The sequence below is a fragment of the Strix uralensis genome, chromosome 15 (assembly GCF_047716275.1).
Source record: "Strix uralensis isolate ZFMK-TIS-50842 chromosome 15, bStrUra1, whole genome shotgun sequence".
Taxonomy (NCBI): domain Eukaryota; kingdom Metazoa; phylum Chordata; class Aves; order Strigiformes; family Strigidae; genus Strix; species Strix uralensis.
The window spans coordinates 861,849-889,760 of NC_133986.1; the positions used below are offsets into that span (position 1 = coordinate 861,849).

Genomic DNA, 27,912 nt, shown 5'->3' on the forward strand with positions numbered 1-27,912 from the left:
TCTCTATCATAAGAGCAAGTGAATAAGGGGCATACTTGCTTTTCAGTCATCTCAGTTTACAACCAGCAGTTTAGCTCATGCTGCTAATGACTGAGGTTGTATGACATGTCCTGTGCCATTGTAGCTGCTAAAAGTTTGGTAACTTCTAGCAGAGCAAAAAGGTGACAATGTGCGGGACAAGCAGGATTCACATCTTGATACTGAGCTAAATCTACCAGAACTCATCTTTCTTAGCTCTGTTTCATAGTGCTTTATGAGCTATGCTAGGATTCAATATTGTTATTACTGTCTTAAAAAATGTGATGTGTATCTAAATTATGCTCATTTTATAACTTCATATATAAGTCAGACAAAACGGTATTCTGTATTTGCCTACTTATAAACAATTTGTATACAATAACTATATAGTCTGTATACATTGAGATTTATTGTCTTACCATTTTTTATTCTTTCTTTATATTGGATAAGCAAAACAAGTCATATCAAAGCAATGGAATGTGGCTACTTCATTTTAAAACAACTGTAGAAAGTTATGGAATGAAAAAGATTAAATGACTAATATCTTTTGAAATAAAAAATACAAAACCAGGTGAAATATGTAGAAAATATGTCTTAAAAGAAAATATAGCAAGTCATTGTAATTTTAACAATACCATAGAACTACACAGATAAGACTAAAATAGAAGAAACACTGAAATACTAGTTCTTCAAAATTAGTATTATTAATCAAAGTTCTGGGGTTTTAGAATGCCTCTGAACAACATTCTGGCAAACACTGAGACAAAAAGCTGCACATTAACTACCTGAGGTAGCGGAGGACAAATTAAAAAAACTTAAAGAGACTGAGATAAAGGCAAGCAGTATAAGCAATGAATAATGCTCTTTCTTTCCAAACACCTACTTCAATATTTTGATGTTGACCTTGAAGTGCTTTGCTATTCTGCCAAAACAAAAAAGGACTGATTGCTTTATTATTTTATTATCACTTAAGGCTTTCATCCTAGTTCCTAACTTCAAGATGGTAACTGTCCTACATATGAAATTAATGTAATATTTTATTACTAAATAGATGCAGATAAGAGAATGATAAACACAAGGCTGTACAGCATTCCAAACTTTACTATTTTTTTTACATTTCTTTACAGCAGTCAATAAGCATTTTAATATAGGCAGTATGTATTTTCAAAGAGAGGTTTTGACAAAGTTCTGTACCAAACATCTCAAAGAAACTTTGTTCTCACAAGACAAGACCTCTTGTAATTTAAGGAAGAAAATAAAGCGTAGGAGTTACAGGTCTGCCTTGCTGCTGCAGAGATTACACTCCCACAGGGATTGTGGTGTTCAAAATAGTTATGAAGAATCTGGAAAAGAGGGTGTGTACATCTGATTAAAGATGAGATGGGATAATCAGATCTAAAGCCAGTCAAGGCAATTTATGGGATACTGAGCACCTGAATAATAAATTGGCAGGTGAAAAATGCAAATCAATGCACATGGGGAAAAATAATTGTAAAATATACTTAGCTAAATCAGAGCCCATCATTATATTTTACCAGTTAGGAAAAAGATTAGAGTAATTTTGGATAGTTCTCTGAAAATAGTATTCAGCAGCAGCCAAAAAGGCAGAAATGTTAAGAATTAGTAGGAAAGAATTAAGAACAACATAGTTTATGAGTGTATTATGCCCCAATCTTCAAAACAGTTCTAGTCACATCTCAAAAAAAAAAAAAAAAAGCACCATAAATACGAAAGAAGAAAGAATGGTCAGGAATTGCAAATGGTTTCCATGCAAAAAAGACAAGCACCTCAACTTGAAAAAGGGACACTTCTGGAAAGAAATAGGTTAGACATTTTTAAAAATCATGAACAGACTGGAAAGGGTGATCTCTCAATTATTTGCTCACAATTCCTCACAGTACTCAAGGATGAGGATGCCAAAAGCGGTTATTAGGCAATAGTTTAAGTACAAAAGAAGCTCCTTCACAACAGCCTATAATTAAATAGTTGAATTTGTTATCATGGGAAATTGTAAAAGAATTGGAGCACATAAGTGAGTTCAAAAAGGGATCAGATGCATTCAGAGGCGAGGTACAGTGGTAGTTATACAGCCTCTGGATTTGGAAAACCATTACCTGCAGATGGTTGAAAACAGCGAGAGTTAAAGAATGTTCCTGCTTTTGGCATAATGTAAACATGATCCTCCTGTGGGATTAGGCAAATGGTTTGCATGACCTGGATATGCAGTTCTAATGTTCACTAGTGGAAGCAGGTTCAGTTTCTGAAGGGAACTGATTTTGAAAAAGTGAACAAAGGAAAATTGCCTTTATGCCCATTATGCGTAATTAGCAATGCTGAAGGAAGGGATGGATAGAACAGAGAGAAGGTGGCAATGGGAGAAAAAGACCTTTTTTCTTACATTTTTCTAGTCAATACAGGACAGTACATGCCAAGACAACAGCCAGGACCAAGACCCTGCTGCCACAGGATGGCACTGTGTTGGATTCCTAAGCAGCCTTCTTGAAGATGTAAACACATCTCAGTCTGAAGGCATCTCCCTGCTTTGTCATGTTTTAGATTCTTGCATCTGAACGAACTTCAGGTGTTTTTAAGAGGCTATTTGCTGACAGACCACTGAAAGTACTTTCAGTTCTTTAAGATTCATTATACAAGTAGTACTGGATTTCACAGAAGAAAAGACAGTAAACCAGCACTTTCCAAACTTTGCAGTCTTACATATACATACATGCCCTTGCTTGCACACACACTAAATAACATTCCCAATTTTATAGCTGTGTGAAGAAAATTCCACTTGACTGCAATACTATTTAATAGAAGACACAGGTGCAAATCACTGTAGAATCTTCTTCCCCTCCTTCTTTCCCCAGAAGATCAAGAAACAGAGGTGGCATGAAGGTTTACACCCCTCCTTGATTACAAAGGATTATTGCCATTCTCCGTCTTTTTTCTTTCTTATTATCTCAGCCTACCAGTTTCTTCCTTTGCCATCCCCTTACCTATCACACATATTCAGTTGCACAGTGCTGCCTACACTCCTGCCCCCAATGCCTCACATGTAGCTGAGTCAGGAAAAACATGAAACTAATCCTTTCTTAAATCAGCAGTACAAATGGGGGAAATGTTTTAAGATGCTCTTGCAACTCCCACTGTTTTTTTTTACCACAGAATCTATGCCAGTAGAGTGCAAATGAATAAATCAAACTTTCTGAGATAGACGCTGGAAGTATCTCTTCTCTTTCTCCAACTAATATTTCTTTCTAGTTCAGCCAGTATAAAAGTCAGGTCTCAGTAGGCAAGGAAATGTTAAAAAAAAAAAAAATGGACTCAGATATGATGGATGGCCTTCCCCACTAAGGTACTCAAATTTTGAAAAAAAAATTAGAAATACTATACATCAGCCACATGTTTTTACAACTCTAAAAGTTATTTTACACTGTAAGTAATATTTTCCATGTATACCCAGTAAGCTGAATCTATAAGAGAAATTCGACAATGAGATTGCTTTAGCAACGAAGACATAATATGTATCATTAAAACTTTTCATGCGCTATTGCTAGATTCTACATCAGAGGGTAACTGTACATAGACAACTAACAGTCCCTGCACACGATCAAAGCAGACAGATGATATTTGGTTCTTGTCTACCAAACTTTCTAAGCAACCTACTCTCTTTTGCATTAATGAAAAGCACAATCAAAGCTTCCACTCACTGCAGAAAGGCTTTGAAGAGACAGACTGTACATTTTGTTTGCCTCTAAGCTTCCACATTTTCCCTGAGCTGGATTGTTACAACACTAAGTTAAATATTATGCCTTTAACCTTAGGAGGCCACATCTTGCCCTCCTGTTGTAAGGCTTGCAGGACAGAACTAAGCAAGTAAAGCTCACCAACATCAAGTCCTGGGAGAACAGACAAGCGAAGGAACATGATACCAAGTTGGGAATGGCTCTGTGAATACCTATTCCATGATTACCTTCACCCAGAAGACAGTTACTCAGCAGCAAGCATCTGTCTTTTGGAGTGAGGGAAGGGGAGTGTCTCAATATAAGCACAATAACTGTACATTAAGGAACTCAAAGTAATTCATAATTTCTAAAATAAAAAAAGCCAAAATTCTTACCCACTGACACCACAAGAGCTTTGCTTGACTACTCAGGATATGGCCACTATGAAAATTTTGGGGAAAAAATTGTTACGAGGGAGGAATCGTTAGTCATCTTTATCACATATGTATTTCAATTTCAAAGCTTCTGTGATCCAAACACCATGCTTTAGTATCAAGCATTTAAAATGGTCTATTTTCTTCCAATTAAAAATCATTAAAAATCTCAATCAGGATTGAGAACTTTATCTGAACAAAACATACCCACACACATTTACTACAAAGGAGCAAAATATAACTTGTTTGTTCTATCAGAACAATGACAATTTCTTCAAGGATAAAGAAGAGGAGTTTGTAACTTTTTTTTTTTTGCTTTGGCACATAAAAAAAGCATTAGAAAACTTTTCAAAAGACAGTTTTTCCAACATCCAAAAGTTAAATTTGCATCTCAGTATCCCTCCTTCCCTTGAAGCTCATGTTTGCAGTTTTGCCTTAGAAATTGTGGTTTGGTACCCATTATGAAACTTTCTCCAGTTTACTTGTATCTCTATCAATTCAGTTAAACTGAACACTGGCTTTACATTAGTCCTATTGTAGTTATTAGTGTTGATATAAAGAAAAACTTGATAAGCTATGTTATTTTTACCTTTTTTTTTTTCCCCCCCCATACAGCAATGCAGATATTTGCTTTTACTTGTCAATTGATAACGTTGTTTTCATTCAAAGATTCATCAGTCTGGATATGGCTGGATACAGTTGCTAAATACTAAGATTTCTTTCAAATGTTTCTACCAAAACCAGTAACACTAAATTTGATGTTCTCTGCAGGGGAATGAGCAAGGGAAGAAAAAGAGCCTAGACCTATTCCATTCTGTACATCACCTTCACTAAGAGCCACATGCTTTCAACAGATTGAGAGGCATGAGAATATGTATAAAGTGGACCTTTCATGGAGACTCACTTTAGCCTAAGGCCATTTGTCTCCCTAAGTTTTCTGTTTGGTTGGTTGGTTTGTTTTTTTGTTTAAGTCAAGTTCCTGCCCTAAGATCAGGAACTTAATTTAGGGTCTCCGAATTGCACTCTGGAGGAACCTCTCTCTTCTCAGATGACTACAGGGGAAGCCCAGGGAGACAAACTTCATTAGGCTAAAATTAATCTTTTTTTATCTAATCCCCTTTCCTGAAGTGACTTCACATTACCTTCCGAATAAATTGCTTGGGACAGGGGAAGGAATAGTGGGCTAAAGAGAGATAGCTTCTGTCCTATTAATTCTTAATTTTATTGGCTAAGAAATTAAATTCTTCAGAACTAAAATCTTAATTCTCTTTATTAGTCTTCTCTTCTATCCAAATCCCAGGCTGCAGTCATTAGGAAACCACCTTCTTGATAGTTTTATGTCACAAATTGAGAAAATAAGAAAGCTAGCACTACAGTTACTGTAGTTTTAACACTTAACGTATGTTCCACTAATCTTTTTTCACATCCTTCCTTGATTTCTTCTTTATAATATGTAACAACTGACTACAAACAAGTAATACTTGCCAAGCTAGCTTAACAAACAAGCTATTTAATGTCTATATCTATGCAAAAGAAAATAATGTAAATCTAAGGATAAATTAATACTAATGATACTGTCTGATCTGTGTAAATAAGATGATGTCAAATTGTGCTGAACATGTTTCTAAGGCATGTAAAGATTTTTTCCGACACAAACTTTTTTGTTGTTGCTAATGTTTCTTAGTTAGAACAATGTTTATTTTAATTTCCATGGCACTTAATAGCAACCCACAAATTCATTTTCTAAGCGTTCCCTCCAAATGTTTTGGTTTTAACCCTCTTGGAGGAAAAAAAAAAGTATATTTTTACAGAACAAAAAGGATAAATGTACTAACTGAACATGCCATTTTTGTGTTTTTGTTAAAGGCAATATTTACATTTAAAGCCACAGACAGCTATGATTTTTTTCCAAAATTCTCATTACCCAGTTAACGCAGAAATTATTTTCTGAAGAAACAACAGAATCTAGAAGATAAACAAAAACGGCGACTATAATACTTTCTGTAACAATTCATTCGCCAACCTGAGTGAATGGTACCACACTTTTCTATCACACACGTGAAAGAAAAAACACTTCAATTCTAAACGCATGTGAAGCTTGATTTTGAACTAAGTGGAAGCAAAAAGCAAATTTCAATCACATGACTTGTTTTAATTACAACCAATATCTTAACTGCAGAGCTTCGTGAATATTCAATGACACAGTAGCCAATTACACAATATTAGTGCTTTTGGTATTAAAAATTACATCTTCTTCTTTAATTTTTGCAGCAGAGTGCAGTAATGGAATTTTATTTAGTTTACTCATCAGGTTCATACTGTGTCTTCCTTTGTATTTTTGCAACTATATCAAGCCAAAAATCAGGCATTACTAAGTCACATTACTTTTCTAGTCAATTTACTCTACAAAGGCACGGAGAAGTTACTTGCTCAATTGACTTTCACAAAGCTAAACAGTTGTAACTCTTACTATGATGGGTTAGTATTCCTTAGGGAGGTCTGTATATTGAAACCATGCTGAAAATGCTTTACATTATCAATCTTCATAACTGAGCAAAACATTGAAATGTCACCAATTTAAATCACTATTTCGTAGTGCAAACGCACCAGAAAATACTAGAACTGTATGTTTAAGAAAGCGAGGGATGCAACAGTTCAGTTCTGAACTATTCAAGAAATCTGGCTCTTCACTGTAATTTTCACTGTATAACAGCACATCTTCCACTATATCTTGCAAATATTTTGGGAAAGCTGAGCTTTTTGGAGTTTTGTTTGTTTGCTTGCTTTTCAAAAGACCTATTTAAGAACTTCCGAAGATTCAAACAACTAGCAACATAATTCTTCAGCTTTTTCAAACAAACACTTGATAATATAGCTAAGATTTATCACTGTGAAGAAGAAATTATCATTCCCCAATGCACCCAAGTGAAACCAGCCATTTTATCTTACTTCTTCACCTGAATTGTCTAAATCTCACTTCTGTCACATACCCAAACAATACTGCACTTTCAGTTTGCAACAATGCACAGTTACATACTGAGTTTTATGACGTAACTTCCATCCCTGAACATCCCTCTAGATGGAGCATTGAACTCCATGGGAATGACTTTTGATAGTCATGGACAAAAATATAGCTTTTTGATATTACTTAGGCAATTCAACAATGATTTTTATCTTCTAGTTCATTAACTTCAGTTTCTGATCTGGACTGCAGAGGATTAACATTTTCAGAGACAGTAAGCTATCACTGTTGGCCTCAACAGAAGTGTATGAACACAGAAACTGGTGTTATAGAAACATTTTCTTAGTGTTCCATATCTTCTCATCTATGATTTTTATACTATTTTTTATGAAAATTTTAATTAAAATTGGTTTATGAAAAAGCACTTTAAAAACTAGCAAATGATCAACATACATGTTAATCAACCAAAAAAATGACTTAAAATATTTTTAAAAATTGTCAGAATAACAAGTAGCTGACCTGTGTTACTCTTACATGCACAAGACACCTATTAACTTCACTGGATGAGGCCTGCAAAGGAGAAATTAGCCCAACTGTTTCAAATAACAGAAGTAAAATTTAAAATGCAACAAGAAAGCTAGATACTAGCTTTCAGAGGAATTTAAGGTCTTTAACTGTCATGGTCAGCATAGTGCCCTGTAGCACAGGTGAAGAAAGGATAGTGAAAATTCAGCAGGCTGATGGTTGGAATGTTGTATCCAGGAGCTTCCTGTTGTAAACATATTTCATGTTATCTAGACAGAAAGGGTGTTTTTTGTTTCTTTAGGCAAAACAAGCAACTGCTCCCAAACAGATGATCAAGCAAAGAAAGAAAACAGGATGTTACCACAGGTTAATTTCTTTCAAATAATCACAGAATAACTGATCAGTGACTAACAGAAATAAATTATTTAGCCACTTTTCTTACGAACAAATGAGATCTTATTCTGCCATTTTTTACTGGTTAACTTCAACAAAAAGGGCCTCTAGAAATTTCTAAAGTGAGCTGAAGGAAGCCAGAGGGAGTTCTTTAACAGGATCACCACCTCTCTTTGGTTTTGTGAGCATCTGTTTAGTGTTGCTGGATTTCCCAATAGTATTTAAAACTCATGAAATCAAGAAGTACACACAATCTGATCCATAAAACCAATATTTGCATACTTTGAGTAATCTTCAGAGAAAGAGTCCAGTATTTTGCTGTACATTTTCAAGAAAAACCTAAATCTATGACAGGTGATTAAAAGGGTACTGAAAGGAGCAGATGCAAGGGAGCAGTGTCCATGATGTGGAACTCTTGGAGTTTTGTCAGCCTTAGAGCTCGCATACTGACCTCATATATGCCTAAACAAAGGGACATCATTAGCGGAGAAACCACTTCAGACACAAGGAAATTTTCAGGCAACATATTCCTGAGTCTCAGCTGCATTCTCCAAATGACCAGAAAGCAGATGATGGCCACTGTCTCTGGATATTACTTTATTCTCCCTGGCTGAGCTTCAAGGCATCTGTCGCATAAGCAAAGTCTAACTGGAATGGCTGCCTCTACCCAGACAGCTGACGTTTATTCGCCATGGGAAGAACCTGTCTGCTAACAGCATTCCCATGAGCCTGACTGACATGCCTGAAGAGCAGACTGAGTATAGTCTATAGCCTGTTCCCAAGGACTGCAAAAACCTCAGATCTTTTCCCTTTAGGCACTGCAGCCTTGATGGAAAATAGATGAGGGTCTGGTTTTAAAAATCTAACAGTGCTCTACACTGCTTTGGAAAGAAGACAAACATATGGACTGCCACCAACTATTAGAACTTAGTGTGAAATCACAGAAGAGTTATCAGCATGTAACTTTCATGATCTGTTTCACACATATTTGCAAAAGTTTTCCAAAATAAAGTTAAGATACCAGTGCACAAACAGACAGTTTGCAACTTATGTCTCTCTACATCAAGAAACAAGTTGTTTCTAAGCAGATGAGCCAACAAAACCTGTTCTTCAGGTATTTTCTTTTAATGATTTTGTATCTTATCTCCCTCATAACAAGCTCCCTTGTCTCCTAGTCTCCTGCCAGTCTGTAGGGACAAGAGACAGCATTTGCTGTGCCTGGTTTTAAGCTTCACACATGCCAGGTTGCCAGCTGGCAGATCCAACAGAATCAATGATAATTTCAGCTCACAGTGGAGCCTTTCCCCCTTAGCAGCACTAAGCTGGGTCTCTCCTCTCACCACACCACTGCTTTTCACTTGTAGGAACACAATACTTCTGAGAGCCTCTCTTGCCAAATTCAACAAGTTGGACAAGTTCAAAGGCTACCGGGAGGGAATGAAGGGAGGGCAGGGAAGAAGGGGGAAGGATAGTTGGCTGACAACCAGAATAACAGCATAATTTTTATTCCAAGGTAAACAAGACCAAAAATAGATTTTGGCAAGAATAAATGCATAGCTAACACTTAAAGGCACCTAGCAGACAATATATAATGAGAAATGTGTCCCTAACCATTACCCATATAAATTTTTCCTTGGAAAAGAAGCTTCTGCAGTCATGTTGTCTGTTCAACTCTCACTCTTCCCCCCCTGCACTTCAATAGCTTTTGAAGCTGGTGACCAGTTTCAACCAAAGCTGACCCACGGAATGGCAGCTATCAGGCAGTTTGCATTTCTATGGCAGATGCCATTTCATCCGAAACAGAGACTATGTAGAATAGCTTTAAAATATAAACTGATGTAACAGTTGTGGTGAGGATACTGTAAGTATAGTACACAGTTCTAAGGAAAATCATGTTTCTCTATGTCAAGTAGTTGGCAATTTCATGAAACATAAAAGCTAGAGTTTGTAAGTATTACACATTTCCTTCTCCTGTGGTCTTTTCCCCCTCCCCAATTAGGTTATCCATGTAACTCTGTAAAAGTTACAATATTGTAAAAGAAGCATATACGTGCTAATTTTACAGGCACACTATTTGTAACCACAGAAGCATCTCCTAAGCTTGACGTAAAAGATAATCGTTGGAATTCTAAGAAAAAAATTAATAAACAAGTATCAATTAGTATTTATGGATCTAACATTTGTACTCCTCTATGAGATCTGGTAAAAAAACGAACAACCAGAACCACAATCAGTCCTGTTGACATTTTTAAGAATAAACCCATTTGGAAGGTGATTGTCTAGCACCCCACGCAGAACAGTTTAGAAGGAAATTAAACAGAGAATCCACAGAGAGGTTGAGAAAGACACATGCTGCCATGTGCATGCAAGTTTGCGCAGCTATAAGGCTACAAAACATCAAATTTCTCAAACTGGTTAAAATTTGGTTAAAATCAAAATTTACTTAAAACCAAAATTGAAATACTAAAATGAGATCCCAAAGACACTCAAAATTCATTACAGAAAAGTACTGTAATGAGGTTGCAAATACAAGCTATTCTATAGTCAAAATGAGAGGGGTACTACTATCTATGTAACATTGCAACTGTTATTTTAAGAAAAACTATAAGCCGTGTACATGGTAGTAGTTTATTCAGACTTTTTACAAAAAGAAAGTAGCCCAAATGTACTTAGAAGTATTAGAGGATTTAGGTGTGCCCTCAAACTACAGAGTACCATCATGCCTCTAAGAATCACTTCCTCTACATGTTTACCAGCATAATGACCCTTGAACAAGAGCAGTAATCACTAACAACTGAAACAAAAATTAAAAATATGTATTTCTACCACTGATACATTCTTGATATCAGACCTCTCAATTGGACTTCAAAGCATGTGTTATGGAAAACGCTTGAAATAATTATGTGACTGTTACCATATTTGAATTGAACGGCACACACAGTTCAAGTCAATCTCATTTGAACCTTGAGGATTCTTCAAAAATTTGGAATAAAGAGAACAGAACAGTTGTATTGCTTTCAGACAAAGTTCCAATTTTTCCAAGTCTTGTTTTCCCTAACTTGTTCCTCAGTAGAAGAGAGAACAAGGCATAGAAATGCCTGAAGTAACAATTCAATTCCATAACTGAACTTATAGTTGCCAAAATAACATGCCTTACTTTACTTGCTATGTTTTATGAGGGAAGTTGAATTTCCTGCTCTCTTCAAGAGGCAACTGAATGTTCAAGGCTTTGAGCCCCAGAGAAATGCTAAGGATTCCATTAGCTACTATTTAGTTTCTTTCCTTTTTGATAGCAGGGTTCCCATAGCTGCCTCAGGAGCAAGGGCGTTTCAGACTGACTATTGTAATGTTACAGAGAGGAAATCTACACAGGCCAATGAACTCTGTGTGCTGATTTTCACACTTGCTATCATGGGACTGGAGGAATTCAGAGAAAGGTCAATGTCTTCAGCAACTTCTCTTGCAGAGAAACGGGAGGTTGCTCAAAGTATTGAACTGTCACGCAAGTAATGAAGAAGCAACCGATTTAAGTAGGGATGTAACTCCCTTTTGACACAGCCACTTTGGGATTTATACAGGCCACATTTTGCTCATAGATGCACAGGGCACCTGAAACTACATGGCAACTCCACCCTCTAACATACTGAGCAGCTTTGTCATATTCTCAGTCCCACAATCTCCCTGTCCCAGAAAAGGCTGGTAATGCACTATGGCAATTCGTACATCATTTTTGATATTTTTATTGCTATAGCAACTGAGTGTAGGCATTTAAACATAGCAACAGACTTTTTATAGCACTTTCTTGGATGTCAAAACAGCATGTTTTATTTTCTAAGCAGATGCTCAGAAGATAAGTACACAATATGATTGTACAGTACTCACCTTCAAAAGGAAGAAAAAACCTCCCAACTTCACAACCTCTGAATCATATAAGAGACAGATAAGTGTAAGGCATATTGTTAGTTTAAAGGATTTTGTTCTGAGAAAGCATATCATTACTACCTAAGAACAAGATCAGGTGAAAAACTTTGTTGATTTGTGCCCATTTTGTAAAAAGATGTGCAAGAAATGTACAAGGTTATGCTCTGAAGGGAAAAACCTTCCATCAACTCTGATCTTTACGCAACAGAAAAAGGGAAACTGCTTCATATTAAGAGGAGCCAGATTCTCAGGAGGGATGAAAATTCACTGAGACAGACCCTTAGTTCACGCGCATGGGCAAAGCTCCGCACATTCCAAACACAGCAACAGTGATTTACAAGAAGCGAGAGTTCGACCTGCTATGTGGTTTAAGGAGATACAATTCATCATTTTCATAATAAGAAGGGCTACTTTTCTCCAGTATAGTATTCTTCTGTGGGTCCTTTAAGGTCTGTATCATTTCTGCAAGTGAAAAGTGAAAAACACCACTTGGTGTTTAATGTAATTTCTGAACACATTCCTAGACATGGAAATACCAAGCAGCAACAGGACAGATTTCCTGGGGGATCTTTAGGTATCATTCACCTTTTTGTTATGGTTATATGTCAGCTTTGTATAGAGTGGGATGGTTGACGTTTGCCATTTTACCAACAAAAAACATTTAAAATTTGTTAAACAGGAAATGTCAAAGACTTTAAAAAAAAAAATCAATCCAACAGGAAATGTCAAGAGCTTCTTATAAGGGTACGAGGTTGTTAATATTCCAGTGAGTCTATTCCATTAGCACACAACATAGGAGTTTTGGAAAGAACATTTTAATGCTGTGTTTTATGCAGGAGAGGTTTCAGACAGGTCCCAAAAGCTCAACATGCAGATAAAAATTGAGTTTTACATGCTGAGGTTTTAGACTATATCCCACAAGTTCTTTCTCTCTGTCCCTCACAAATATTTTAACTTAATTCAGTGAGTAAACACAGAGCAATTTTCAAATATCCCAATCCTGCTTTAAGTGTCTAAGATACTTGGCAATTCTGATACATCTGCTTGGTTTTCTACAGTCTGTTCCACTGACTACAGCACTTACTAAAAACAGCTTTTACAGCAATGCCGATAATCATACCTATCAAAGAATAGGAATGCTAAGTTTATTAACTGCAACAGCCATCAGGGAAGTCAAGATGATAGGCACAACTATACTTGCATAGGGAACTAAGCACAATATTTAGATTTGCTTCCAAGATTTTTCAAGTCTGAGATGATGTGCAGAACATCAACTTGACTTAGCACCTCCTCCTGGGGCAAACTCCACCCTCCATTGTGACTAGGCCCCTAATTATATCATGCTATTTTCAGGATCCCAGAGGTCAGTCACAATCATGCACTATTTAAAAAGAAAAATAGGGGAAATTCGGTGGCTGAAATTGTGAAGCATGTGTGCATTTTTATACATTGTTAAATTATATCCCTTCCTCTCCACAAGCTCTCCTTCAACTTATGGTTAGACACTTTATTTTTAATTTTTCTGTTCAGCAGCTAGAGCACAGTTCAGCACAACGTTGGAAATTTAACAGGAAATGTTAATTGACTTATCACACTTTATTATATTCTACTACCTGCACACAATCACCCCCCCTTCTAAGAAGGCCTTTCCAGAGACTTATCAGAGAAACTGGGGGAACATGTATAAATGAAATAGTGGATCTTTCTTTTCCAAAATTTCAGAAGCAGATCTCATTCTACAGATTCTACCATTTGTTAGTGCATCCCTCTAAGTCCAAAATAAGATAACTGAAGAGAGATCCACTGCTCCTACTCAAATTCTCCTAGATTTCAGACTCTTATTTCCTTCTAACTAACATAGCCTTTACCTTTGTGGTATTCACCAAGAGCCTGATCTGGCACCACTGAAGCCAATGGAAACTTTGCTGATGATTTCAAAAGCTAAGGCTCAGAGCCAAATTCCCCATGTATCACTTCAGCATTACAAAACATTCTGCAGAATTATATAAACAGCAATAATTTTACTCTGAAGGCAAGCCCCTAGCCCAAAGCAATTGCTGTACTTGACACAGCAGCCCAGAATTTCTACCATGTATCCATTTCCAGGATGCAAAACCTTACAACTGGTAAGAAAAAAAGTGGCAACTCCTACACAAAATGCTTCCCTACCCCCACTGTTTGTTATATCAACTTTTCAACTCCTTTGCTCTTTGGAGAAATTGCAATGACTAGCCCAGCTGACCCCATTTTATAGCCATAAGATAGCGGCTCTGTTTGGACAATCACCAAGGTAAGTGTATCTGCACGTAAATTAGGGGACAGCACAGTGATTCTAAAGTATAACTTGTATCATGACAAAACACAACAGAATATGCTTTAGCATTAGTTCAGGAAAGAAACTTTCAGGTTTACATACACCCTTGACAAACATCACTGTCAAGTCTGCATGTTTCCCTCCCTGCCCATCTCATCCTCCCTGCTCCAAGCAATCCGTGTTAGCACAAAAAAAAAAAATCATATTCTACAGGCCTTACTTGTCCAAACCCACGGCTGATCATATCTACAGTATTACAGGTCCCTGATGACTTGTGATACCTAACGACTTTGGGCTTTGTGTATTTTAAGGGCAGGTAAAAGTTCTAACAGATGGTAAGGTTTTCTTGATTTCAGCTACTAGTTGCGGGAGGTGGATGGGTGGTCGCTGTTGTTGGTTTTGTTGTTGTTTAGATCTTTCAGATAGTTAATACATTTGGTAATACCCAAGTAAAATTGAATTTCTCAAATAATTTTTCAGATTGTGAAATTAATGATAGACACATTGAAATGTAAAGTAAAGAAAAATAAATAAGAAACCTATTACATCTACCTACTGGAGAGGATGAGGGATGCTTGTTAAAGCCCAAGTTCTCCAACAAAACCTGAGGCTACAAGTCCACTTGCTCTAGGTACCAAATCCCTCTCTTCTTTTCAGAATTCTTAGGACCTACTATCCAGGGAGGGAAAGCGAGTTATTATTTCAAAGTGTTACCATAACAGTCACAGTCTTAGTTCTCCATAACATACCACTACATGTGTACATAAGGAATAATTCATGTCTTGAGTCACTAGTTTATAAGCTCACAAAGATCCATCACCCACTTAGATTTCCTTTCTGTCAGTGATACTGAGATCCAAAACATCTCTTTGACCCACTTTTCAAAGGAAGTACAAGCGGAGAACACATCACAAGGAAATTCTTCTGCTTAGTTTACAGGAAGGCTTACAAGTTAGGACAGAAAAGAGATCTTCCTCTGCCCACAAATCCTCCAGATCTTTAAATAGCCCACAAACCTTGAAACAGCTAGGATTTTCTTTCCCCTTCCACTCACAAGTCATTTGATGCTTCTTTTTCCTGAACTTACACACCTCTCGAAGAACAGCAGATAGATGAGGCAAGAGAACTCCATCACATGTAAGGAACATACACATATGACCCTTGAAATGAGAAGCTTTCACATCTGTCTCTTTCCGGTACCAACTCCCTACACCTCAGCTGTCATACTCTTTGTCTTATGCCATACTCATGTCTTATCCAGCTTTTCAAAAAGTGATTTGACACCATACTATCACTAAAAGCTGTCAGAAAGCAGACTGAGCCAAAAGAGGATGGAAGAAGGTGGTGCTGAAGATTGGAACTATGAATCTGGCTGCTAGATAATTCTTAACTTCCACTGCTTTTGTCCCAGATAAATAGGACTATAGTTATTAAAACTGACTCAAATATATAAAAAGAGAGGAGGTAGGGAGGTGTACAGGTTTCATGTCCACAGACAGTTTAGAGCTTAATCCAGAGAGATGTAAAGCAGATGGATTTATATAAGTTAAATACATTGATAATCCTAGGTAATTTATCATAGCACTGATGTTAACACACAATTTTCACTATGTAGAAATGAACAACTTGTATTTTTTGTATTAAATTACACTTATTGTCATCGTAACATCTTTTCTGAAGATAAATTTACACATAGGCACTATATTATATATTCTAAGTTACAAAATAAAAAAGAATTGCATGGAATAAGAACAATAGTTGCTGAAATGCTACAAGATATCATTTATTAGAAATATATACTTAGTTCAGACGTGGAGGAGTTAGACTCAATTAGTTATTCCAGTCCATAGACGTAGTTAAAAATAACTTATTAAAACTTAAATGCCTTCTAAATACTGTCTAAAGTTGAACATCCTTGCACAAGCTCAAGGGATACACAAAATGTCACAAGTAAAGTAACACCAGCAAATCAGAACAAGGGCCTTTGGAGGCTAGAAAATACAAGAATCTTAAAAGAGTAAGGACTCTCTAGTATTCAGCATTTGATATATTGGACTGTTTCTTAACTCCCACTGTTAGTTCTAATAAACTTTCTGTGTGTTGTATCATCAGATTATTAAGCTTCAAGTTTGGTATAATTGTTGATTTGGGATACAACTGCTGATTTAAAACACGAAAGTCGGCTAGGAGATTAACCTAAAAGTACTAAGCTGTTCACTAATGATAGTCCAGAGAAAAATTGAAGGAAAATTAGTTACAAGTTTTGCAACCAGATTTGAAATGTTTTAACAAGTAAGATTTATTTATCACATTCTCTTGAAGCTGGATGAATTGAACTTTCGTTAAAGCACACACAACACCTACTATACCAAATATAAACGCAGTAACTGTTGGCACTTGCAGGAGCACTGCCTGTGCTCAGAACTCTAAATTCACCTAATCTTTGCATAGCATAAACAAAAAACTACTGTCTAATCACTCCACAAAGATGGAAATTCACTGCCAATTGCACAGAATTTTTCACCAGATGAAACCACACTATATATGACTTGAAAAATCAACTCACTGACACAAGTTGTTACTAATGTGAGTTACTAACAGAAATCTGCGTCTTCAATTTCAGCTAACATTTCCTTGTACCGACCTCATTCTTTCATGTTGTTTACATACTACTGTCTGAAAAAAAGAGCTTAACATACACATTAATAAGACAAAAGAAGTGTTTTAATTTGCCAAGAAAATAAAATATACTTCAGTGCAGAGTACCTACCAAATAACACAGATAAAACTGAAGACTGAAATACCAGAAAATGTAAATATTGTGATTTTTCATACTAAAGCAAACATGCTTTAACATTTGAAGGTAGGGTCGATTTTTTTGTACAGCATTCCAATTAGACACAGCTTCATGGTATTAATTTACATCTAATAGGATTAAAACCAAACACATACTGTATAAAGAAATGGATCTGGAAATGACTTCTAGAGAGATAGGTACCAGACATAAGTATGTAATCCATCTAAATTAACAACTCCGGCACTGTTAAAAGCAAGCATGTGGGAAGGATAGTCATATACTTTAAAAAAAAATGAAAAAAGAAATCTGTTAAATATCTGTTTCCCTATAACATGTATTGCTGCTAAGACTCTCTAATGGTTAGCACAATACAGATAACAGTATCTGTGAATCAGGTTGCCTTGAATTACTGACTACGTACCTTTATTAATCAAGTCTCAGTATAATTAACACAGCTTTTTCTCTTTCATTCTTGTATATCCCCAAACAGTATGTAAGAAGAACTAGGTTTCATTAACTACACCCACTTTTTAAGCAGCTAAAATCTGAAGAGGTAGAATTTGGAGGGGGGGGGTGGGGGGGGGTGGGGGGGTGGAAAGAACCAACTACTCGGTATCACAACAAGAAGTTACTGTACCTTTAAGGAGGAAATATGGTTCCATTCTGTTTCACGGCTGAAAAAGCTTATTCTCAGTTATAGAGATTACTTACCTAAAACTTCAGTTATTCCTCTTTTTCCCCTCAGGCCAGCCTCTCTTTCACTCTTGGGAGCTTTTACCATTTAAGGTCAATGTTACATCTGGCTCTAGTAACTAAAGCTGAAGCAATTTTTAACTCGGAGATCCAACAGGCTGTCTAACATTAGAATGAGAGTTTAAATTTAAAGTAACTCTTCAGAAAGCCTCTTTCTTGCCTCAGCGAATTACAGAATAAAAGGCTTTCCTATTCTGGCATAAGTACTCCGAGTACAACACGATGCAGACATCCCATTAGCATTCTTCAAGTTCACTGCATATAAGGCTCTACATACTCATTTTTTATTAAAATGGGCAAGTAGGAAGAACAGATTAAATAGTTTACATCATGTTATGTTAACCCTTAGAATTTTTTACTGAAACAGATGCTACTATTTTTCATAACACACCCCCCCCCCCTTCTCTGGTCAGAAGGAGTCTAAATTAGAGAGCCAATACAAGGCATGTGAACTTTTAAAGAACGTTGGCTTCAGTCCAGTCATGGGCCCTGCTCTCCACTTGCAGAGTATGAATAATTCCCACTGAAGTCCAGAGAAGTTGCCTGTATCCCATGAGAGAATGTAGCTACAATTGAGGGTTGTCAAATGTATGAAGATGCATATGTATCTTTAGCAAAACATTTACCACACTATATTCAGTTACCTGCAGCAGAATCACATGCACTCCAGCCCTTTAGCCAATTCAGATTATTTATTTATAAGTATTACTATTACATCCACAGACCCTAACTAAGAGTTCTGCTTATGGCAGGTGCTGTCAAGTTATTACAAATAAGCAAGACAAACCCTGTCCAAAAAACCTTTCAAAATTCAAGTAGAGATAAGAGAGCTGAGGGTGGAAATGTCAAAAGATTGCACCAGAACATATGTAAAATTATTAGCTAGTAAGTTTGGAGAGGACATATTAGGGCTGCTTTAAGAGAATGGAGCAAACAATGATGCTAAATTGACTTCCTTTTGACAATGGCTAATAAGAGCAGCAAGACAGAAACAGATCAGACAAAGTAAAGTAAGGATCTGGTGGAAAGCACACTCCATAGGGGAGTGATGCATGGAAACATGAGGATGCTTGTAGGAGAAGTGGGCAAAGATGGGCTGACTGAAACACAGCACAGTCCCTGTAATGTAAGGAAGTAAGAGGCTGGGCACCTCACTTGTGACATATCAGGCTTGAGCTTGCATTAGGAAGTCTATTATTCTACCCTTCAGACATTCTTTGTCCCCAAAATCAACAAAGTAAAAAAAGTTCTGAAAAACTTCTGTAACATTGGCATTTAAGCTTGATCCCAAGACAATGGGAGGAGCTAGGTGTGTCAAAAACCATTTCAGGTTTTTATGTCCTTTGTCCACTTACAGTCCTTTGCACCATTACTGTCTCTCTGACAAGACATTTCAACGTATCTCCTTTCATCTTCTTTAATTACTGTTTTACTACCCACAAACGCAAGTTCTGAAATATTCTCTTGTGGCTCAGCATGGTTACAGTCTTTCATCTAGTTATCTGCAACTACAGAAATCTTACTAGCATCTGTAACTCATGATTTTTGAGTTTTATTTTCTCAGAAATTCTAGGCCACAACTGTCAAATGTTTCATTTGACTGCAACAGAAGTTGTGTTTCTCTTAAATCTGCATGCATCCCTTAGATCTGCATGCATCCCTTTCACAGCAACAACTGCTTTGAACCCAGTTTGGGCAAGAACAAGTTGTTGACTGCCTTTTAGCACTACCATCCTTGCAGGAAATAAAACATTTCCATTAAGTTGCCTATTCATTGGTCTAGCATCCTATAACCACTATTGGCCAAATTTAGCCAAAATTTGTTAAAGTAATAGAGGTCTCAAAATATTTTCAAGTTCCTAGAAACTTCATTAAGTCAATAGCTTGTAAAGGACATTTAAGCTACTGCCCCTGCTATGAGAAAACCTATAGCAACAGAGGTTTGGTTCCATTTTGTTTGTCCCATCCACATGCACCACACAAACATGACCCCTGCTGTTTAGGTAGTATTTAGGGGATGCCGAAGGACCCTGGAGGTACTCACAAGAGGAAGAAAGCAATGCTTCCATCAGCCTTCAGCTTCTGAAACTGTCTATATATTTTTGTATCCTATAGCATGCCCAATGTTTTGGCAGGTGCTTTGCCCAGAGATTTGTTTAAGATGAATGATCTCGGGCCAAATGCAGGTGAAACTTGCTAGCTAAAATCTAAGTTTTTGAATGAGGCAATCTTAGCATCTAAAAATTAACAAGATTGTTAAAACTGTATAAAGAAGGCATAGTAACACATACCATATAAGAAACATTTTTCACAGGGTTTTTTTGTTTGCTTGTTTTGGCTTTGTTTGGTGATTCCAGCTTCTTTTAAAACATTCTACTACAGATGGCTGGCCACATATACTAGCAGCAAACTCTCTCCCCCTTCTCACATAACCCAACATACTCATGTTGTTGGTATTAGAGTAGTGTATTCCACAGCAATAGCAGAAAATTATTCTTTTATAAATATTCTGAAGTATTTTGGAGTAGCTAGATGTAGTTCTCAGGAGGAATACATATGGCTTGGCAGTGGGATGTATGTGCCCCCACCAATTAACTCCCTATTTTTTTGATTTTCACAGCTCTGACTTACAGAAGTAGCGCAGTACATATTAATGCTAAGTTTCATGAGTTGGGCTCCCTAAGTTTAAAGATTTTTATTTGTGCCTTTGAAGAGATGAACACAAGCACTAAATCCTGATCATACTGAAATAATTAAGAGTTCTGCCTTTAGGGCTGAAGTATAGATTTCATGAAGTATATGAAGATTTCATACAGGAACTCCATCTTTGGGGCACAACCATTTCAAGTACAAACTTTGAACAATAGCAGATGAGTGATCTTGCTAGACTTTGCTTTTTCTGTCTAGTTTTGGCTTTAATTGGGCAGTCTGAGAGTGAAGAACTAATTCAAAAGGCTTATTTGGGTAGAAAGAGTTATATGTGTTTTCATTTGAGCTTTTGATGGGCTCAGGATAAATTCTCCATCATACATATAAAGTAATGCCTAGAAAAGAATTATATAAAAGATTCCCATACTATTTTGAAGAATTTATCCTTCAGGATTTAAAAGACATTGTATTAAAAATGTTGTTTATTATCCTTTCTGCACATACATAATTGCCATCCATGTGATAAAAAAAGCAGCATGTTGTAGCTGACAAAATGTAAGTGGCAAGACATGATTATATGTTCTATTCTTTATTCAGTGACTAAAGTATAAAGATTTTTAATCAGGCTAAAAATTTGCAGCAGAAGTGATAATATTTGCACTTAAAACTGGAATTCTATGATATGATTTTTCATATTTCATTTTAAAAACATTCTAAAAGTATTTTTATCAGTTAAAACTTTTGTCCTACCACATGCAGAATGCATTTCTGTCAATCTCAGGTCCACCTCACAAATGCCAATGAGCACTGACAATTTTGTTCACTGAGTTAATTGGATTAGCCATCCTCATTTTATTTCTCCTCAACTGTATGAAAAACACTAGTTAACTAGTTCAAGTTATGCCCAAGATTTCTTGTGTGCCTTCATTTTCTTGCACAGAATATTTTTTCTAATTTCAATATTTAATCTTGCATTAATTTTTGCTTTCTGTGGGTTTTCTTGCTTGTATGTTGCTACCACTATAGTGTACATAAAAGTGAAGTCATCTTATCTCACATGCTGCCATCCATTATGCATCACTATGTATGCAACTCTAACACTGTGTGGCAATCTTATCTGTCAGCTTCATCCAGACAGGAGAAAAAAAAACAAAACAAGAACAGGTCTGATTAGCAAATACATGACAAAAAATATACAAGGCAAAACATGCAATAAACTTTCCACATCTGGGACTCACTCACTCAGCTGAATACTAAATCCTAGTTGGAATCTAGAATACTTCAGCTAAAATGTATGCTGGTTCAACAGGATGGTGTTAGTCAGTATTCACTCTGTCAGTCAGCTGAGCAGCTATGCTAGATTATTTATCAAAACGTAACAAAACTTTATGGTACTTTAAATAATGTTTATGCAGCAACTTTTCTAGATGAGCCTTCTGAAAGGCCGGAGTTTTGCTTCCAACTTTCTACAGCAAAAGAGAAGCACTTCATATGAATCGGGAAGGTTAAAAAAATATGCAATTGCAGAATAAAATAAAAGTCTGCAGAACAAGATAAGGAGACATATGCTAGAGCCCAGTCATTTTAAACATTTATATTGACAACAACGTAAATAAAGTTTGCTTTGAGGTCATACACATGATCCTGTAAACTAGTTCATGTTACGTGGAAAGATTTGAGACCTTAGAGAGAAATACTCAAAATGCTTGCAAAAAACCCGACTAATTAAGCCATAACAAGTCTCGTTATTTATAAAGCTAACATTTCTCTCAGTCTCAAAATAGCCAGCTAATAATCTCTATATGAGAAACAGACAGAGTCCAAGAAACAAAATGTCAATCTGTTTACCAGCATTCATTGCCAGACAATCAATAAAATGTTCCAAACTGACAAACACAGTTTAAATGGCCAAGTCTTTCTGGACAAGTGTTACACAAAGCATTTACAGAAACCATTATATTTTTATTTCCCATATTCATGCCTTGTCTTTTTTTTTTCCTCCTCCCTTTAAGAAAGGGGTTTGAAAAGTGAAGTTCCAATAAAAGCACCATATTAAGAAGTTTGTAATAGTTTACAGGGAAAGCAAAATAGTATCGGAAATTTAAACCTTTGTGGGCAAGAAATTTATTCCATTTCCATGCCCTTAAAATCTAGCCTGCCAAGAAGCTAAATATATTGAATACTTTTTAGCACAGACATAGTCTTCCAAGGTCATCGACACATTTCACTTAGCCTATTGAACTGTTTTCTGAGGTTCAGCTTTAGTTTCTGCTAATAGTAATTAAAACCTTAGCATGTGTACAAGCAATGTGTTTAATACATTGTTAAATGATTGTCCTGTGTTGTATGGAAAAATCTTCTCGGAAGATGATCTAAACGAAAAAAAAAACTGCACTCATACCCTTTCATATTTTGAAAAAAATTTTTTTCAAGCAAAGAAAATGTTCCAGAAGACTTGACACAATCACGGCCACTGGATGAGTAATTATCCATAGAGAACATCTCCCACAGAGCTCATTTTCTGTTTTGATTTGGGGGATGGGGGGTGTGTATGAGGGTTTGAAAAAGGATCTACAATAGCAGGATTCCAGAAAAAGAGGAAGGATGAAGTTTTAGAATCACTTTTCTGGAGATCTTTTTAGAAACCTGAAGAAGTTAATACTCACTATGACTAACCTCCATCTTGCCTTGTCTGTGAGAAATTAGACAGAATTGAAGAATTGGGAGAAAAAAAATTCTGAAGTATGACAGGCTTCTCCTTGCACGTGGATATATGTACATATAATAGCATACTACATTTCTACTAAACACATGCTAAGAGTTTGGCAGTTTCAGAATACATCATTAATTGATTGTGCATATTCAGTATCACCATATGTACACAGCTAAATGTTTGTCTGCCTCAAAGAAGCACTGCAAGGAGAAAGCTGGGATTAATAGAATCATTTGTTCTACTTTTTCCTAGCTTCACATAGAAGTAGCTGTTGGGCATAGGACTGGTACCTCATTCTTTGCCAATGTTTAAAAGGATGCATTTCCAGTGAAAATTTTTGTCAGATCACCCTTAATGCACACCGCATTTCTGTCATGCCTCCAGAACTGCCCAAATCACAGTTTTATGACTTGCTGCAAAGATATACCGGTATCATGAGACTCCAAAATACTTTTTTTCTGCCTGCTCCTTATCACACTCCTCTTTTCATCCTTCCCTCTGACCTCAGATCTAAAACTTAATAACCCCTCTACATTTCTTCCCATACTTCAGTCTGATCATAATTTCCCGGTGGGTGTTTCTTAATGGACAATCAGGTGACCTATTTTTCTGTATGTTCTCTTCCTAGGATTCTCTTCAAGGTGAATGTCCTAGTTTCAAAAGACACAAGTCTTTTTGTTCAAAACCACCAGCAAAATCAGACAGATTTTGTTTTAGTTATGAGCAAGACTTTCTATTTTTCATATACATATTCATCATATGCAGAAGTATAAAAAAATAAATGTTTATTCATTTAAAAGAAATGTTAAGCCTCTATCAGCAGTCTTGTATAAAGAAAATCAACACCAAAAAATCTGATATGCAGATACCCTAACCTATATTTAAATATCTATATATAAACAAACAAAAATCAATGTCACTTTATGATACACTGAACTTTCACAAGAGACTGACATGCTTTTACTAGGAAATTCATACTCAGAATTGGATCATGTCATACTGCAATAAGTCAATGAAACATTCAGCGTTGGGTTTTAATCACCAGAGCAAGTGAATCTGCTTTTTGAGATAGTGTTTGCTTTATTTAAAACATACCATCTCCATCCAGAACTGCTTCAGATCTTTCCTTCACCTTCTATCCCGTAACAGAAAAAAAACCCAAATCCAAGACAAAACCAAAACAACTCCAGTATTATTTAGAGATACCTACCTGAAGAAAGAGAACATAAATATAATAGGGAACATGTGAGAATCCAGAAACTTTGACGATGTATGATGATCCTGGAACTGAGAGAGTTTAACTAAATGTTAAGCCTATTAATTAGCCTTGCTTCCAGCCATTTTATATTCTGATGCTGACATTGTAGTAAAGTTTAGTAAGAAAAAAAAAAGTGCCAGCATGATATGTAACTGTGCCAACAAGTACACCCATGTAGATAAATTAATGACAGGTGTTGCATCTGGGAGTGTCACAGTACCACGCTTTGAAGTGGATGTTGTAGGATAAGGTAGCAATATTAATAGGTGCACAGTACTCCTGCAGATCCCAGGCTGGTAGTGAGCTCATATCACCTCTTTCTCCCTCCAGTAAGGTTGGAACAGACTGGAAACAGCTTTTCTGGTTTTTTAGAGATCAAATAGGGCAGGTTGAAAGCGACTCCACTTTTTACCTCCTATCCCACAGATGTTCATCAGAACATACAGGCTTTTACCAGAAGGACAAGAACAGCTGGCAGCAGCTTGGCATCGAAAGCCCCTTTCTTCTACCCTGAATGGGATTCAAAAACAAGCATGTGCTCAAATCCCCTGAAGAGTGCACTATACTCTAAGGAATGTAAACACAGTGTGGACAAAAACATGCCCCAATCCTCCACACAGTGATGGAGATGATGGCAGTGTGGGCTTTGGCAGATTAATGTGTTCCCTAGAACAAGCTGCATAGCTTTTACCAGGGGAAGGAAGAAAACTATTCAGTACTGCTTCATCATTCTCTCATGACAGTCAGCATTAGTTATATTTGCAGAGGATTCTTTCAGTTAGGAAAAATGACTACCAGCGTTCCTTTTCCCTGGAAATGCTTCCACTGTTTCTTGAGCTAATCACATGGCTTCACAGCATTTTGGGTGCTACCTCTATTTTCCAGAAAAGCTATGTACTTGTCCTAGATGCCTGCATCATTCTCAAAAGCAGCTTGTCAGTTGAAGCTTATAACTCCCCTTCCTCCCTGACTGTGAGCTGCAAAGCATTTCTGGTTTCCCTTCCCTCTGAAGTCTGGCTACTGTACAACACAATTCAATTACATGTTCTTTGTGGGAAGAACTGGAGAATAAAAGGCAGCTGCAGGCAGAGAAATAAACCAAGGAGGGTATCAGTTGTAAAGTAGCCAATTCCACAGCCAAAGTGCTGAGCTGCATGACATTATGAGATGCACAAATTACGTAGCTATAGAATTACAGCATTACAGGTAGCCTGAGATTTAAATACAATTCACCCTTCCCTGAGCTGTTGTTCCAGGCTTTGCAAATGTACTTATAACTTCACTTGACAGATTCCCCGCCCCCCAACTGTACATTAAGATGACATTTGTCTTTTGAAACAATACAGAGTTGGAAAAATAGTTATTTCCTTGAGGAGAACACTCTACTTGACAATTTTCATCCCTCTTCATGCGTTGAAACCCATATTTCTTTTGAACAGTTTTATTAATACTAGAAAATATTTTAACTGTGTGGGATGAAGAAACTTATTTCAAGACACCAAGAAAAATATTTTTTCTTGGTTGATTCCTCAATATAAATACAACAAAATAACCCTCATCCTTGTCCTCATCCTCGGAACCCGCATGCTGGTCTTTCATACCAGAATCAGTTATGCCGGATACTAGTTATGCCACAAACTAGAAGTTTCTGCATTGCAGTACTTTTAAAAAATTGCTTTAACAGTATGACGACACGGTCTTGGTATAACGATCCTTTTTTTCTTAATGTAATAAAAATATTCAAGCAATACAATCTACATTTATGCAGCTACAGACTGCAATTTGCATATGATTATTTATATGGACAACTACATCTTTAAAATATATGTAACACACTTTTTACCCTCAGTTACAAGCATGAAATACCACATACCAAAGGCATTTACCTAAAAATATGTTCCTCCATAACCACCACTTTAAAGAATTAAGTATAGTAGCCCATAAAGAAAGTATGGTATATCCTTTAATATTTTCAGATGAGTTTGTGGGGAGAGGTAGTAAATCATGAATTAGGAAAAGGAAAATAAAGAAAGCCTCCAAATCCTTTAACTGATTCACAAACACGAATCCTGATTTGCTACTGAGAAAAAAGCCAGGGAAAATATCTATGGCATAGAGATAAATATAACCTGCTAATTTTTTTGTTAAAAATAGCCACTAAGTTAACAATCCCTTCTTTTGAAATCTTAGTCCTCTTGGAAAACCATGCAGTTGCAGTTTTGACAGGAAGCAATTATCATTTTAAAAGAATATGATACAATTAAATCAAAGTATTATCAGGTACAAAAGTTTCTTTCCCCCCAACAAAACAGAGCTTGGGTGAAGAAAAGCATGCTAAATACCATGTTTTACCAATCTAAATTTTAGACTATAGGGACAGCTGCTTTTAATAGACCTGAACTCCTGATTTCTGTAGGGCAGTTTGGTCCAGAGGCCAACAACAAAAAGCATGCTGAACAAGCACATTCAAATACTGGGCTTCAAAGTCCTTTGTCCTTTAACTCAGAAGTCTCTTTTCACACATGGTTTGTTATAATGACGGAGTTCACATCCAACTGAACTAGAACTCTGAAAACCTTCAGTAAAAAGCAAACAATTGAGAAGGAACAGCATGAATTAGGAGCAATTCAGTTGATAGGACAGTGAGGTGCAGACAAGTTATTTCAGCTACAGAGGAGAATATGCACATTTATTTGATATCAGGCAATTATACATATAAGAACTTAAGATGTAAAATCTCATCTTATCAAATTGTCATCTTAAAAAATTAAGAAGTGAAACTTTAAATGAGCATGTACAAAAACCACAGAATTTTACAAGCCACAGAAATCAGAAAATATATACAGCTAAGTCTGCATAACTCCATCTTTTTCCTTTGGTAAAGATACATCAGATAGAGCTAGATATAGCTATATAAATAGAGTCTAAAACTATACTAGACTTCTGAAGAAGCTTCAGTAGAATTTGATCAGCTTGAATTTCATAGGGATTCATTCAAATCTGGAACAAAATAAGGATCTTTTGTGTTCTGAAATGAAAACCAAAATACCCAGTTACACCTCTATTGTACAGGTAACAGAAGGAAACAGGGCGGGGCTGGAATTCAGCCCCTATCTGGACTCTGCTGTTCTGCAGTTACATATTGTCATCCTAAATTCAGAAGGGAAGAGAGAAGCTATCGCAACAACAACCACCACCCGAAACAAAAAACTCTAAATATACCTAGCAGCTTTTCCCCTTGTCAAAACAATAAAACTTAAGTACAGCTACTGAACAACAGCATCTTATCTGTACATTCTGGAGAAAATTCCTCTCAAATCCAAATCCTAACCAATAATCTATACTAATTATAATCCATTCTATCACTAGATGACCAGACTATCCCTCCCATACTTTTTATTTTAAACTATATATACAAAGTCTGCTGCTTCTTCCAAGGAGAAAGCAGCT

General features: G+C 36.4%; 1 protein-coding gene across 5 annotated transcripts in view; it reads right to left on the minus strand.

Moving 5' to 3' along the window:
* The window catches only part of IRAG1 (inositol 1,4,5-triphosphate receptor associated 1), a 116,660-nt gene that overhangs the window by 57,910 nt on the left and 30,838 nt on the right, over positions 1 to 27,912 (minus strand). The window contains exon 1 of one of the 5 annotated variants that reach the window (XM_074884756.1): positions 17,727 to 17,774. The exons of the other annotated variants lie outside the window; for them this stretch is intronic. The gene's annotated coding sequence lies outside the window, so the exon portion shown is untranslated. Of the gene's footprint in view, positions 1 to 17,726; positions 17,775 to 27,912 lie in introns of those variants that run through there. 5 annotated transcript variants of the gene reach the window in all.